This window comes from Dromiciops gliroides, chromosome 1 (assembly GCF_019393635.1).
Source record: "Dromiciops gliroides isolate mDroGli1 chromosome 1, mDroGli1.pri, whole genome shotgun sequence".
Classification (NCBI taxonomy): domain Eukaryota; kingdom Metazoa; phylum Chordata; class Mammalia; order Microbiotheria; family Microbiotheriidae; genus Dromiciops; species Dromiciops gliroides.
In genome coordinates this window covers 378,417,840-378,433,782 of record NC_057861.1, presented here as the reverse complement: position 1 = coordinate 378,433,782, position 15,943 = coordinate 378,417,840, and the positions used below count along the sequence as shown (strand labels likewise).

Below are 15,943 nucleotides of genomic sequence, written 5' to 3'. Positions count from 1 at the left end.
TAGAGATGGTAAGAGGTTTGAACAGCTGGTCAGAAATAGTTAGAAGGAAGCTCTTTTCTGACACTGGTTACAACTGGTGCTGATCAACAACTCTATTGCCATGCACAATTCTATGTTGCGGTTCCAAGACTGAGAGGAGCATTGTTGATCAGTTACAAGGGAGTGGGGTCTTTGGTCACAATTCTAAATCAAAGATGAATGCTACTGCTTGTGTCTTTAGGAGATCAGAGGCCCTTCCTGGATAAGTACCAGTGACCATTCCTTTTGAAGGATCACACCTTCTAGGAAGCAAGAAAAACTTGCAGACACTCAGACCTAGCTCTGAAAACAGAAGCATGATAAAGACTGAAGCATGGGACAATGCTTCCCCACCCCCAGGGAAGAAAATCCCAACTATCATATGAAGTTCAAAGTCAAGAAATAATCTGGGAAAATGAGTCAACAACAACAATGAAGAATTTGAGCAAAAAAAGCTAATGAAGTGTCAGGGAAGATCAAGATATAATAAAATCAGAAGAAGACAACAATATGGAAACTGCTACAAATGATTTAAAATCCTCAAAGGAAAATGCTAATGTTAATAAAAGCCAGTGAGAATTCCTGGAAGAAAAAAGATAAGAATGATAAGATAAACATGGTAGAGGAAAATTTGGGAAAATAAATGAAAGAAATGCAAGAAAATTAAAATCTTGGTAAAAGAGGAACAAAAGATATTAAAGAAAATAACACCTCAAAACCCCAAATTGGCCTAATGATAAAAGACACAGAAATTACTGAAGAGCACTCTTTAAAAAGCAAAATTAGAAAAAAAAATAAAAAGAGGAAGAAAACCTCACTGAAGGAAATAATTCCTTTAAAATCTGAATTGGGCAAGTGAAAGATAAAAACTCCATGAGAGAGGAAATAATAAAAAAGGTCAAAAGAATGAAAAAAATCATAAAAAATGAATTATGTAATCAGAAAAAGCAACTGAACTGAGAAATAGATCAAGAAGAGATCATTTAAGAATGATTGGAGTACATGAAAGCCATGATCAAAGAAAGAGACTAGAAATCATATTTCAAAAAATTATCAAGGGAAATTGTCCTGATATCATAGTTCTAGAGTATAAAATAGAAATTGAAAAAATCCACCAGTCACCTCCTGAAATAGATCCCAAAATGAAAACTCTCAGGAATAGTAGAGTCAAACGTGAGAGCTCACAGATCAAAGAGAAAATATTGCAAACAGCCAGAAAGAAACAATTTAAATATTATGGAGCCACAGTCAGGATCACACAGATTTAGAAGCTTCCACATTAAAGAAGGGGAGGGAGGCAGAACCAAGATGGCAGAGAGGAAGCAGCAAGCTGCCTGAGCTCTCCTTCTGTTCCCTCAAAAAGAACATTAAATCAAGCCTCTGGGCAGATTCTGAAACTACAGAACCTGCAAAGAGACAGAGAGACACAGTCTTCCAACCAGAGGTAATTTAGAAGACTTCAGGAAAAGGTTGGTCTGACTCGGGCAAAAGGGAGACCCAGTGCAGGGCAGTAGCCCAGCACTGAGGGGGTCGGGGCAAGTCATCAGGAGCTGTGGGCCACAGCCGAACAACTAAGGCCCCTGGAACCTGGCTCAAAAATCTGGTGGCCAAGAAGGACAGTGGAAAAACCTACCTGCACAGGCTGGGAGGGCAGGTAGCCAGCTGAAGGGCCACAAACAGGAGAGGAGGGATAGGGCGCTTGGCCGAGCACACTCAGACAGGAAGTGCAGGGGGGGGGGGCAGCGAACTGCACACACTATAAGGGCCTCAGAATAAAAAGCAGGTCATGCAGCACCTACACCCCTGCACAAGAAGTTCAAAACAGGGACCCTGGTGCCCCCAGAGAAGACCTCAACTTAAAAAATAAATAGATAACTGCAATAATGAGTAAGAAGCAAAAAAGAGCCCTCTCCATTGAGAGCTTCTGCATCAATAGGGAAGAAGCCAAGACAAACTCAGATGAGGACAATACCCTCAAATTGCCTACATGTGAAACCTCACGAGGGAAGGTGAATTGGTCTCAAGAACAAAAAACCTTCCTGGAAGAGCTCAAAAAGGATTTTAAAAATCAATTGAGAGAGGTAGAAGAAAAAATGGGGAGAGAAATGAAAGCAAAACAAGAAAACTATGAAAAAAGAATCAGCAGTTTGGAAAAGGAAGCACAAAGATTGACTGGCCAAATGGAAAAAAAGTGCATAATTTCATTGAACAAAACAATGCCTTAAAACTTCACTTGGCCAAATGGAAAAAAAAGGTGCATAACCTCACTGAAGAAAACAATGCCTTAAAAATTAAAATTGGACAGTTGGAAGATAAGGAATCCATGAGACACCAGGAATCAGTCAAGCAGAATCAAAAGAATGAAAAAATAGAAGAAAATGTGAAATACCTCATTGGAAAGACAACTGATCTGGAAAACAGATTGAGGAGAGATAATTTGAGAATCATTGGACTGCCTGAAAGCCATGACCAAAAAAAGAATCTAGGCACCATATTCCAGGAAATTATTAAGGAGAACTGCCCTGATATCATAGAATCAGAGGATAAAATCATCATTGAAAGAATCCACCAATCACCTCCTGAAAGAGACCCCAAAAGGAAAACTCCAAGGAATATTGTAGCCAAATTCCAGAATTATCAGGTGAAGGAGAAAATACTCCAAGCAGCCAGAAAGAAGCAATTTAAATATCATGGAGCCACAGTCAGGATTGCTCAGGACCTGGCAACTTCAACATTAAAGGACCGCAAAGCTTAGAATATGATATTCCAGAAGGCAAAGGAGCTTGGATTGCAGCCAAGAATCTATTACCCAGCAAAATTGATCATTCTCTTTTCGGGGAAAAGATGGACATTTAATGACATTGGGGACTTTCAATCTTTCCTGCTGAAAAGACCAGAACTGAATAGAAAATTCAATCTCAATATACAAGACTCAAGAAAAGTTTAAAAAAGTAAACAGAGGGAGGAACAAAGGTTACCCTATTAGGTTGAACTGTTTGTATTCCTACACGGGAAGATAATACTCATAACTCTTAAGAACTATAAATGTATTTGGGCAGAGAGAAGGAGTTTACACAGAGGGCATAAATATAAATTGTCTTTGAGGTGATGATACAAAAAAACTTAATGGGGTTAAAAAGGGAGTCTATGGGGAGGAGAGGAAAGGGGAGGTGGAATGGGGTGAATTATATCTTATGAAAAGGTGAAAAAAACAACCTATTACAATAGAGGGAAAGAAAGGAGGGGTGAACATTGTTTCAACCCTACTCTCATTAGATTTGATTCAAAGAAGGAATAACATAGGTTCATTGGGATAAAGAAACTTAGCTCATACTTTAGGGAAGCAAAAGGGGAAGGGAAAGGGGGGGACTGATAGAAGGGAGGACAAAAGCAAGGGAGAAAAGGTAAAGAAAAGAGAGGGGGGTGATAAAAGGGGAGCAGATTGGAGGAGGCAGGGGTAAGAAGTAAAATGTTAGTGAGGAGGAATAGGGTTAAAGAAGGGGGGAAAGTACAAAGGGTGTAAATAGAATGGAAGGAAATAGACAGTCAGTAATAATAACTGTGAATGTGAATGGGATGAACTCTGCTATAAAACAGAAGTGAATTGCAGAGTGGATTAAAACCCAGAATCCTACAATATGCTGTTTACAAGAAACACATTTGAAGCAGAGAGATATACACAGAGTAAAGGTAAAAGGCTGGAGCAGAATATATTGTGCCTCAGCTAAAGTAAAAAAGGTGGGGGTAGCAATCCTTATCTCAGACAAAGCGCAGGCAAAATTAGATCTCATTAAAAGAGATAAGGAAGGAAATTACATCTTGCAAAAAGGTACTATAGAAAATGAAGTAATATCAATATTAAGTATGTATGCCCCAAGTGGTATAGCATCCAAGTTCTTAGAGGAGAAGTTAAATGAGTTACAAGAGGAATTAGATAGTAATACTATCCTAGTGGGGGATCTGAATCTCCCCCTGTCAGAATTAGATAAATCTAGCCAAAAAAATAAATAAGAAAGAAGTGAAAGAGGTGAATAGAATACTAGAAAAGTTAGACATGATAGATGTCTGGAGAAAATTGAATGGGAATAGACAGGAATATACCTTTTTCTCAGCAGTACATGGCACATTTTCAAAAATTGACCATGTATTAGGGCACAAAAACATCATAGTCAAATGTAGAAAGGCAGAAATAGTAAATGCATCCTTCTCAGATCATGATGCAATAAAAATTACATGTAAGAAAGAGCCAGGGAAAAGTAGAATGAAAATCAAATGGAAACCAAATAATATCATTCTAAAAAATGAATGGGCCAAACAACAAATCATAGAAACAGTCAATAACTATATCCAAGAGAATGACAATAATGAGACAACATACCAAAATCTATGGGATGCAGCCAAAGCAGTGCTTAGGGGAAAATTTATAGCTCTAAAGGCTTACATGAATAAAAAAGAGAAAGAGGAGATTAATGAATTGGGTATGCAACTTAAAAAGCTAGAAAAAGAACAAATTAGAAATCCCCAATTAGATACTAAACTAGAGATCCTGAAAATTAAAGGAGAAATTAATAAGATTCAAAGCAAAAAAACTATAGAATTAATCAATAAAATTAAGCTGGTTTTATGAAAAAACCAATAAAATAGATAAAATATTGGTTAATTTGATTAGAAAAAAGTAAGAAGAAAACCAGATTACCAGTATCAAAAATGAAAAGTGTGATGTTACCACCAATGAAGTGGAAATTAAATCAATAATTAGGAATTATTTTGCCCAACTGTATGCCAATAAATTTGACAATCTAAATGAAATGGATGAATATTTACAAAAATACAAACTGCCCAGGTTAACTGAAGAGGAAATAAAATCCTTGAATAAACCCATATTAGAAAAAGAAATTGAACAAGCCATTAATGAACTCCCTAAGAAAAAGTCCCCAGGGCCAGATGGGTTTACAGGTGAATTTTACCAAATATTTTAAGAACAATTAATTCCAATATTATACAAATTATTTGGAAAAATAGGTGAAGAAGGAGTTCTACCACATTCATTTTATGACACAAATATGGTGGTGATACCAAAACCAGGCAAAGCAAAAACAGAGAAAGAAAATTATAGACCAATTTCCCTAATGAATATTAATGCTAAAATCTTAAATAAAATATTAGCAAGGAGATTATAGCAAGTGATCACCAGGATAATACACTATGAACAGGTGGGATTTATACCAGGAATGCAGGGCTGCTTCAACATTAGGAAAACTATAAACATAATCAACCACATCAATAAGAAAACCAAACAAAATCATATGATTATCTCCATAGATGCAGAGAAAGCTTTTGACAAAATACAGCACCCATTACTAATAAAAACACTAGAGAATATAGGAATAGGTGGAGCTTTCCTTAAAATAATAAACAGTATCTACCTAAACCCATTCGCAAGTATATGCAATGGAGATAAATTACAGGCCTTCCCAATAAGATCAGGGGTGAAACAGGGATGTCCATTATCACCCCTATTATTTAATATTGTCCTAGAAATGATAGCTTTAGCAATCAAAGTGAAAGGAATTAAAGGAATTAGAATAGGCAAGGAGGAAACAAAACTATCACTCTTTGCAGATGAAATGATGGTATACTTAAAGAATCCTAGAGAATAAACACAAAAACTATTTGAAACAATGAACAACTTTAGCAAAGTAGCAGGATATAAAATCCACATAAATCATCAGCATTTCTATACATGACCAACAAAGTCCAGCAGCAAGAGGTAGAAAGAGAAATTCCATTTAAAGTAATGGTAGATAATATAAAATACTTGGGAGTCTACTTGCCAGGACAAAACCAGGAACTCTATGTACACAACTACCAAACACTCTTCACACAAATCAAATCAGATCTAAATAATTGGAAAGATATCAATTGTTCAAGGATAGGCAGAACTAATATAGTAAAAATGACAATACTGCCTAAATTAATTTACTTATTCAGTGCCATACCAATCAGACTACCTAAAAATTATTTTATAGAGCTAGAAAGAATAATAACAAAATTCATCTGGAAAAACAAAAATCAAGAATATCCAGGGAAATAATGAAAAAAAAAGTGCACAGGAAGTTGGGTTATTGGTAGCAAACCTGGATCTTTACTATAAAGTGGCAGTCATCAAAACTGTCTGGTACTGGCTAGGAAAGAGTGGAGGATCAATGGGATAGGCTAGGCACAGGAAATGCAGTAGTAAATGACACTAGTAATGTAGTGTTTGATAAACCCAAAGACTCCAGCTTCTGGGATAGGAACTCAGTATTTGACAAAAACTGCTGGGAAAACAATAAGGTCAAAATGGATACATGATTTAGACATAAGAAGTGATACCATAGGTAAATTAGGAGAGAAAGGAATAGTCTGCCTATCAAATCTTTGGAAAGGAAAACAGTTTATGACCAAACAAGAGATAGAGTATATGCACAATGAATGATTTTGATTATATAAAATTAAAATTTTTTGTACAAACAGAAGCAATGCATCCAAAATTAGAAGGGAGGCAGAAAGCTGGGATACAATTTTTATGACCAGTACTTCTGATAAAGGCCTCATTTCTAAAATATATAGGGAACTAAATCAAATTGATAAGAATCCAAGTCATTCCCCAATTGAGAAATGGTCAAAGGATATGAACAGGCAGTTTTCTGATGAAGAAACCAAAGCTATCTATTCCCATATGAAAAAATGCTTTAAATCTCTAATGATTAGAGAGATGCAAATTAAAACAACTCTGAGGTACCACCTGATACCTATCAGATTGGCATCAGATTGGCAAAAATGAGAAAAAAAGGAAAATAATAAATGTTGGAGAAGCTGTGGGAAAAATGGAACACTAATGCATTGTTGGTGGAGCTGTGAACTGATCCAACCATTCTGGAGAGCAATTTGGAATTATGCCCAAAGGACGATAAAGCTGTGCATACCCTTTGACCCAACAATACCACTTTTGGGTCTTTTGCCCAAAGAAATCATGGAAAGGGGAAAGGGACCCACATGTACAAAAATATTTATAGCTGCTCTTTATGTGGTGGCAAGGAATTGGAACTTGAGGGGATGCCCATCAATTGGGGAATGGCTGGACAATTTGTGGTATATGAATACAATGGAATTCTATTGTGCTGTCAATGAGCAGGAGGAGTTCAGAGAAACCTGGAGGGTCTTGTGTGGGCTGATGATGAGTGAGATGAGCAGAACCAGAAGAACATTGTACACAGTATCATCAACACTGAGTGTTGATCTACTGTGATGGACTATATTCTTCTCACCAATGCAATGGTACAGAAGAGTTCCAGGGAACTCATCATAGAAGAGGATCTCCAGGAAAAAAAAAAAAAAGAACTGTGGAGTAGATGCTGAATGAACCATACTATTTCTTTTGTTTTTAGTGCTCATGTTTTTCTGTTTTGAGGGTTTTCGTCATTGCTCTGATTTTTCTCTTATAACATGACTAATGCTGAAATATGTTTAATGTTATGGATATATATATGTGTGTGTGTGTGTGTATGTGTATACATATACATATGTACATGTGTATACACACACATATGTATATGTATACACATACACACACACACACACACACACACATATATATATATATATATATATATATATATATATATAAAACCTATATCAGATTACCTGCTGTCTAGGGGAGGGGGGAGGGAGGGGAGGGAGGGAGGGAGAAAAATCTGAAATTGGCAAGCTTGTCTAACAAAAGTCTTTACATGTAACGGGAAAAAATAACAAAATACTTTATTAATTTAAAAAAAAAAAGAAGGGGAGGGCTTAGAATATGACTTACCAGAAGGCAAAGGAGCTAGAATTACAATGAAGTTTAATTTACCCAGCTAAACCAAGGGTAATCCTTCATGATAATAAATGGATATTTATAGAAAAAGAAGACTTTCAAACATTCCTGAAAACAAGACCAGAACTGAGTAGAAAATGTTACATTTACACAGAAGACTCAAGAGAAACATAAAAAGAAAATACAAAAAACTAATCATAAGGGACTCAATAAACTTAAAATGGTACCATTTTTATATGGGAAGGTAACAGATGTAACTACTAAGATTTTGTCATTATTATTACAATTAAAGGGAGTTTACATAGACAGAGGACATAAATGAAAGCCTATTATTTTGGGTTGATGTAAAAAAAGGAGTGAGAAAGAGGAATGTATTAGAATTTTTGAGTAGGGAGAGATAAAATGGGAGAAATTTTTCTCATATAAATAAGGTACACAAAGAAGAGCTTTTACAATGGAGCAGGAAATGAAAGTGGTAGATAATACTTATATGTCACTTTTCAGAATTGGTTCAAAAAAAGAATATATCTATAAATTTAGTTGTATATAGAAATCTGTCTTAGTCAGTAGGGAAATAGAAGGGGAAAGGGATCAACAAAATGCAGGCCAGATTAAGTTATTAGTAATTAAGAGCAAAATTATATTTTGCAGAAAGATGGGATAAAAAGAGAAAGTGTGAAAGAAACAGAAGAAAACGAAATAAAGGGAAATGCATAGTTAACAATCATAACTGGGGATGAGATGAACTAATCCATAAAGTGTTAGCAAAGAGCAGAACAGATTAGAAACCAAAATCCAACAATAAAATATTTACAAGACACACACTTGAAACAGAAAGACACCCGCAGAATTAAAATAAAAGGCTGGGGCCAAATCTCCCATGTTTTATTTGAAGTAGAAAAGGCAGGCATGTTTTCAGACAAAGTAATAGCAAAAGTAAATCTAACTAAAAAGATAATCATGGAAATTATATTTTGCTGAAAGATACCATAGAAAATTATATAATACAAAAAATTAAACAAGTTTCTCTTATAAAGGCTTCATTTCTCAAATATATACTGAGTATAGAACTGAAGCAAATGTATAAAAAGAAAAAAAAAGATCCATTCTTTTTTTTTTTCTTTTTGCAGGGCAATGGGGTTTAAGTGACTTGCCCAGGGTCACACAGCTAGTAAGTGTCTGAGGCTGGGTTTGAACTCAGGTCCTCCTGAATCCAAGGCTAGTGCCTTATCCATTGCGCCACCTAGCTGCCCCCAAAAGATCCATTCTTCTTGATAAATGGTCAAAGGATGTAAACAGGCAGTTTTCAAAAGAAGTCAGAGCTATACATAGTCATGAAAAAATGCTCTAAATCACTATATCTTAGAGACAGGAAGATTAAAACAACCCTAAGTTACCACCTCATACTTATCAGAAATGACAAATGCTGGAGCAGATGAAACAAAAATATGTACACTAATAAAATGCTGATGGGATAGTGACCTGTTCCAACCAGTCTCAGTACAAATTGGAACTATGGCCAAAGGTCTATAAAATCGTGCACCCGCTTTGACCAAGAAATACTACTATTAGTTCTGTACTCCAAAGAAATAAAGAAAAAATGAAGAATACAAATATACCCAAAAATATTTATAACAGCTCTTTCTGTGTTGGCAAAGAATTGAACATCAAAGGGATGCTCAACAGTTGGAGAATAGCTGAATACCTTGTGCCATATGATTGTGATGGAGTACTCTTGTGCTATAAGAAAGGACAAGGGGTGTGGTTACAGAAAAAAATCATGGTAAGTGCTTACTGAACTATTGCAAGTGAGAAAAAAGGGAGATCATTGTGCAAAGTTGCAGCAATGTTGTAAGGATGATCACCTGTGAAAGACATAAATACCCTGATCAGTATAATGATCCAACAAAATCTCAAAGGATTAATGTTTAAAAAATGTTATTTACCTCCAGAGAGAACTGATAAACTTTGAGCATAAATTGGAGTATAATTTTCCAACGTTATTTTTCTTGCTTTTATTTTTGACATATGGCTAATATGAAATTGTTTTCTTGATTTCTCATTTACAATTGATAACATATTGATTGCCTTTTTAGTGGGGGTGGGTGAGAGGAAGGGAAAAATTGGACCTCAAAATTAAAAAAAAGAAAATATTTAAAAGAAATAATAAATTAAAATATTAAGATGGGAAAAATAACAAGATAGCTTGAAACTAGGTGTTCTGATTCATACTTTTCTAATAAAAAGTAGGGGATATATATTAAATTAATTCTTGTTGACTATTCAATTATGATGATTATGCTGCTGCTGCTGCTGATTTTTTTGTGTGTTTTTTGTAATGATGATGTCAGAGTTATAGTGGTAATATGGTCAATTTTTATGCTATGAATGATGCCTGGGGTATAAAGGATAATATGCAAATCTGGCTAATTATGTTGATGCCCAATAGCTGGGAACATTAACTATTGATTTTGTTTATTTAAGGAAAGGGTTAACAGAATATGAGCATCTTTTTACATCCTACATGTTTCCTTTGCTTAACAAAATTTCATAGGATTTCACTGAAGTAGATAGATTGTACAATGTTTGAGAATTTCCATTCCTATCTGATTTCTCATTTTAATAATTTGACATGTCAAAAACTATGCAATATTATGTTATGCTCCTGTCTGTATTCTTGACATTCCAATGGAAGTCTAATTAAATGAATCATAATCTCTTTTTTTCAAGTCCACCCATGCTATGACCAATTTCAGACTTTTTTCTCTAAGTAGGATTATTAACTTGAATGTTAAAAAAAAGAAAAACAAAATCACTTCAATACCAAAAAGGTATAAATTTGTTTTGTATGTGAGTCCAAGACATTACTTTTCCATCTCCAGAATTGCGGTTTTGAGTTAAAATTTTATTGATGTACTTTTTTATTGTTACCCTGGCACTTAAGAATATCATGAAGCTAGATGAAAACAAACTAAATAATTTTTCAATTCTATGTTTTTGTTATATTTACATGCAATGAGTTTACCAGAAGTTCCAATATAGATGCAGCGTTGTTTGTTTCTTTTTATACTTATAGTACTGGAGGAAGGAACATGTCACTATTTAGAATCAGTATAGAACCTTTACAACTGTGAAGTGATTTGTAAAAGTATACTTTGCTTTGGCATCCCTGAAACACATTCAGGTTAAAAAAAAGTTTATTGATTAGTAGTAGTGTGCTCACTTCGGCAGCACATAGACTAAAATTGGATTGATACAGAGAAGATTAGAATGGCCCTTGCACAAGGATTGGTAGTAGCTATGAGATTATCCTCTTTTGTTTAGGATTTGTCATACTTCAATGTAGAGGTATGCTGCCTTTATTTTTATTATGTGTAATTCTCAGTTCAGGGATATTTAACACCAATTTGCAGTGGTTCTTAGATGGCCATAGAACAGATTAGTTTACAAGTTCTCAGCAAATGTTAAATCAGTTGTCTAACAAAGTTTAGAAAAATTATTTCTGACATTAGCAAGTTGATTTTTATGCCACAAACAAATGGTATATGTGAACATATGTTGTTACAGTCAGTTCAAAAACACAAAAAATTCATGATTTACACAGTTTAAGCATTTCCTTTTAGAATAAAAGGAGTATTTAAAAAAAGGGCAAGCTCCCTATGTAGCATACTATAGTAGTCGCGAAGAGGTAAAGTGCATTGTCTAATGGTCAAGTAGCTAGTACATATCAGAGATGGAATATGAACTCTTCTTGACTTAAATTTCAATACCCTATTCATTGCAGCATGTTATCTCAAAAATATATATTATGGATGTGGTTATAGGTCATTTTTCTATATCTTGAATGCTAATCAAAATGATTTGCTAATCTTTTTTTTGCTGATTTTTTTTTTGCAGTTTTCTGCTGCCTCACTGTATGTGAATTTATTTCTAAATAGCTATAGATTCTGTGTGTCCAAGTGGCAGATGTATTGACCTGAGGATAATTAGCAGTTGTCTGTGTATGTTGAAGGTAAAATAATATGTAGCAAAGTGACAAAGAGCCTTTGCTCTTTTAAACAATAATGAAAAAGGACGGTTTTACATTTGATAAATATATATATAATGTGACCAGCAAAAAAATTTAAAAAAAAAGAATAAAAAAGAAAAACACACTGAAAATCCTAGAGATCTGTAGGGACTACTTTATTCACATTGATAGAATAATATCACAGTACCACAAAATTCACTAGAAAAAGTATGGGCTTAATAAATACTAAGTTACAACTAATAAGGAACAACTAGGTGGTACAGTGGATAGAGCACTGGCCCTGGATTTAGGAGTTCTTTGTGTATGTTGAAGTACATAGCTTTCATGTTTTTATAGTTAATGACTTTTCTGTGAGAGAAAAATAAATGAGAAAAGTAGAAGAAAAAAGGAAAGAAGGAAGGAAGGAAGGAAGGAAGGAAGGAAGGAAAGCAGGAAGGGAGGAACACAGGGAGAGAGGGAGGGGAGAAGAAAGGAAGTAAGGGAAGGATAAAGGAAGAGGAAGAGAGAGAAAGGAAGGGAAAGAGAAATAGACTGTTTATTTTCCCTTGAATTAAGGCTCCTAGACCTAGAAAACATTTGGAAAGAGGTGTATGTATGGATTTCCATTTTTTTTCTTTGTAGCAATATATATTTTCTTTCATTTAATTTATTTAAAGGCATTATTCCAAGGAGTCCCTGGCTTTCATCAAAGTATCAAAGAGACCATGAAACAAAAATAGTTTAAGAACCACTGATTTAGAAATCGATTTTTCTTTTTTCTGAAGTTTCCATTTAGAAAACTGATTTTAAAAAGAACATAACTTTTAAAAAGTCAGTAGTTAGGGGCAGCTAGGTGGTGCAGTGGATAAAGCACCGGCCCTGGATTCAGGAGGACCTAAGTTTAGATCCGGCCTCAGACACTTGACACTTAACTAGCTGTGTGACCCTGGGCAAGTCACTTAACCCTCATTGCCCTGGAAAAAACATAAAATTTGAGTCTAGAACTCTAGTAAAACAGATATTTGCAGATCACATCAAATTATCTTTGTCCTCATACCCTATCTTATTTATGTTATGCATTGAACTTTGATAAAGGTGATTGTTTTCTTGGACTTCTTTTTTATATATTTACATATCAAAAATAGTGACTTCAGATTATTGGTGGGAGGACTTTCAGAAACTTGCCTGAGATTCTCTCTACTACTGATTTCACTTGATGCATAAGTAGCAAACAAAGGTAATGCAATTAGGTTTTAAATGGGCACACAATTCATTCTAATGTGTTCTTGTAGTTCTGCATTGAATGCTGTCTAATATAATTTGCTATTTTTTTCAGATTTAAAGCTTTTTCAGAAAATCTTTTCCTCCCTCAAGCCTTCTAAGGGCCTTTATTTATGGGCATTAATATAAAGCCTATTCACTTCTAGAAATAATTTTATGTTTTTAGACTGCATGGCAATATCACAAGTACATATGCAGAAATTCTGATTGTCTTGGGTTTTATTGACTTCCTATATAAAACAAATCTCTTATTCCACAGGGATTGAAATACAGAATATTTTTCAAAAGCATTTGTAATCCACCAGTGATCTTACATTTCCTCTATCAGAAAACCAACTTGTCTATAATTTAGAAAATACTAATTGTATTCATACCTATGGTGGGAGGCTTTAATGTGTTAATATATATGCTAAGATTTTAAAGAGTGATAACTGAACCCATACCTATGATAGGGGGCTTATCGCATTAATATATTCTATAGCATTCGAAATTTCTCATCAAAGTATCCACGGAAACTTAAATTCTCACTGTCATTGTTTTCAAAAGGTAAATAACAAATACTTGTGGATGCTGTACATTGCCTTCCAGTCACAGTGATCTGATCTACTTCTTAAAGCTAGCTTATGATTGATTAAATGTTCTTATCACTATTGCCAAGTTAATCTTGTATGGCATCCAGCTTTTTCTTTTATCTACTGTACACAGTATCCTTCAGGCTCTATAAAGCCGAGCCCTAAACCTTCAAGGAGGGAGAACACAGCAGTCATCCTTCCATTTTCACCAAAGTAGCTCTTCATAAAACACTCCCTGAAAGTGGTTAGGTTCTGTTTGAATGCAATCTTGATTCTCATCAAGTATAGAATACAACTTCAAAGTAATAAGAAGATTGTTTTCTATGCACATAAGGAAATTTTAATATTTATGCATACTGGAGCAGAATCCCCTTAGATATGGTTGTGTAAACTTGAGGGAAGATGTTTACAGAATTGTCCAGTTGTTAGTGGAGGTGAGATAAAGGGGAGGAAGAGAGGAAAGATCAATTTATCTAATTTCCATTAGCACCAGTTTATTTGTGTCTTTGTTGTAATATGACATCAAAAACTGAAAGATTTTATATGATCTGGGCAGAATACAGTAGGACTATCTTTGCACTAAATCTAGACTCTATAGATTTCTCAAAATGATCATTGTGAGGGCTATGGCTCATACATGTAGTATGGAAATCATAGTGTGATTTGAAAAGAGGCAGAATAGACATCTCTAACCTCTTCTCTCCCACACATCTTTAAAGGGGATTTTACTCTCTAATAGGAGGCGAAGCAGTAGGTTAGGGGTAGAAACATGACCACTTGTCTCTCCTTTGTGAAAGGGGGAATTAGGCCAGAATTTTGTGCTTTTTAGGTTCAATTCAATTTCTGATTGTTGATTTATCATTGGGAAAAGCTTCACCCAATTCCCATCCAATACCAAATCCATTTTGGACAGCAGTTAACAAGAACCTCATTTATCCAAATCATAGCAAAACATCAATCAGAGAAAGTATTCATAGGAGAATAAATGCCAGACAAAACAGAGTGAAGGCTCTTTCCCATTGGGAGTGAGATAACTCAGCTCATACAAGTGATTGTCTTAGATCTCACATAAGGGAAAGCTCCATAAAGTTTCCACCATGAACAAACTGGAAATTACTCCCTTTTCTCATAGTTTTTTCTTTAATCCAACTGAAGTGGCATTAGCATTTTGCTTCTTTTCTCTCAAAGATGGAAGTCAGAATAGCCCAGAGGAGCCTCAGAGCCTAAATAATACCCTAAGAAGTTATGAAGAAACCAAGCAACTCCAAAAAAGAAACAAACAAACAAACAACAATAACAAACAAACAAATAATACTAAAGAGCTCTCCTTTCTCCCTATCCTCAACTCCACCATACTCCTCAACAAGGATCAGGACATCAGTCTCCACCAATGAGGAAAGAATCCCATACCAATGGACTTTGGATTACAGAAAAATAGCCTAAGATTGCATTAGCTTTCTGAGTGAGAGAGGAGTAGAGGAGGTTGGTGCTGTGGTTCAGTCATTAAGTTATGTCCTACTCATCATGACCCATAGACCATAGCCTACCAGGCCCTTCTATCCTCTACTATGTCTCAAAGTCTGTCAAAGTCCATGTTCATTGTTTCTATGACAGTATCTATCCATCTCATGTTGTTTCCTTTTCCTTTTCTTTCAAACTTTCCCAAATCAGCGCCTTTTTCCAACGAGTCCTGTCTCCTCATTATATGGCCAAAGTATTTAAAATTTGGCTTCAGTATTTGACCTTCTAATGAATAGTCTGAATTAATTTCTTTAATTGTTGACTGACTTGATCTCCATTTTGTCCAAGGGAATCTCAAAAGTCTTCTCCAATACCACAATTCAAAAACACTGGTTTTGTGGCACTTAGCTTTCCTTATAATTGAATCCTCACAGCCATACATTGGTACTGAAAAAAAAAAACCACAGAGCTTTGATTATGTAGACCTTTTCCAACAAGGTGACATCTCTACTTTTTAGTACACTCTCCAGATTTGTCATAGCTTTCTTTCCAAAAAAGTAAGCATCTTTTTATTTCATCATGATAGTCACCATCTGCAGTGATCTTTAAGCCCAAGATGACTCTGTTTCCATTGGAACCAACTGTTTTATTTTATTGGTTTATTTTATAATTTTGAGCTTCAGGCTATCATTTACACTCTCTCCTTTTACCCCTGTAAAGAGTATTGTTAATTTTTCTTTACATTTT

At 34.9% G+C, this 15,943-nt stretch overlaps 1 non-coding gene across 1 annotated transcript; it reads left to right on the top strand.

Annotated features, from left to right (window-relative positions):
• Positions 1–11,088: 11,088 nt before the first annotated feature.
• LOC122737664 lies at positions 11,089–11,193 on the top strand. The gene has a single exon (XR_006354473.1). It is a non-coding gene; the product is annotated as a U6 spliceosomal RNA (small nuclear RNA).
• Positions 11,194–15,943: the final 4,750 nt, after the last annotated feature.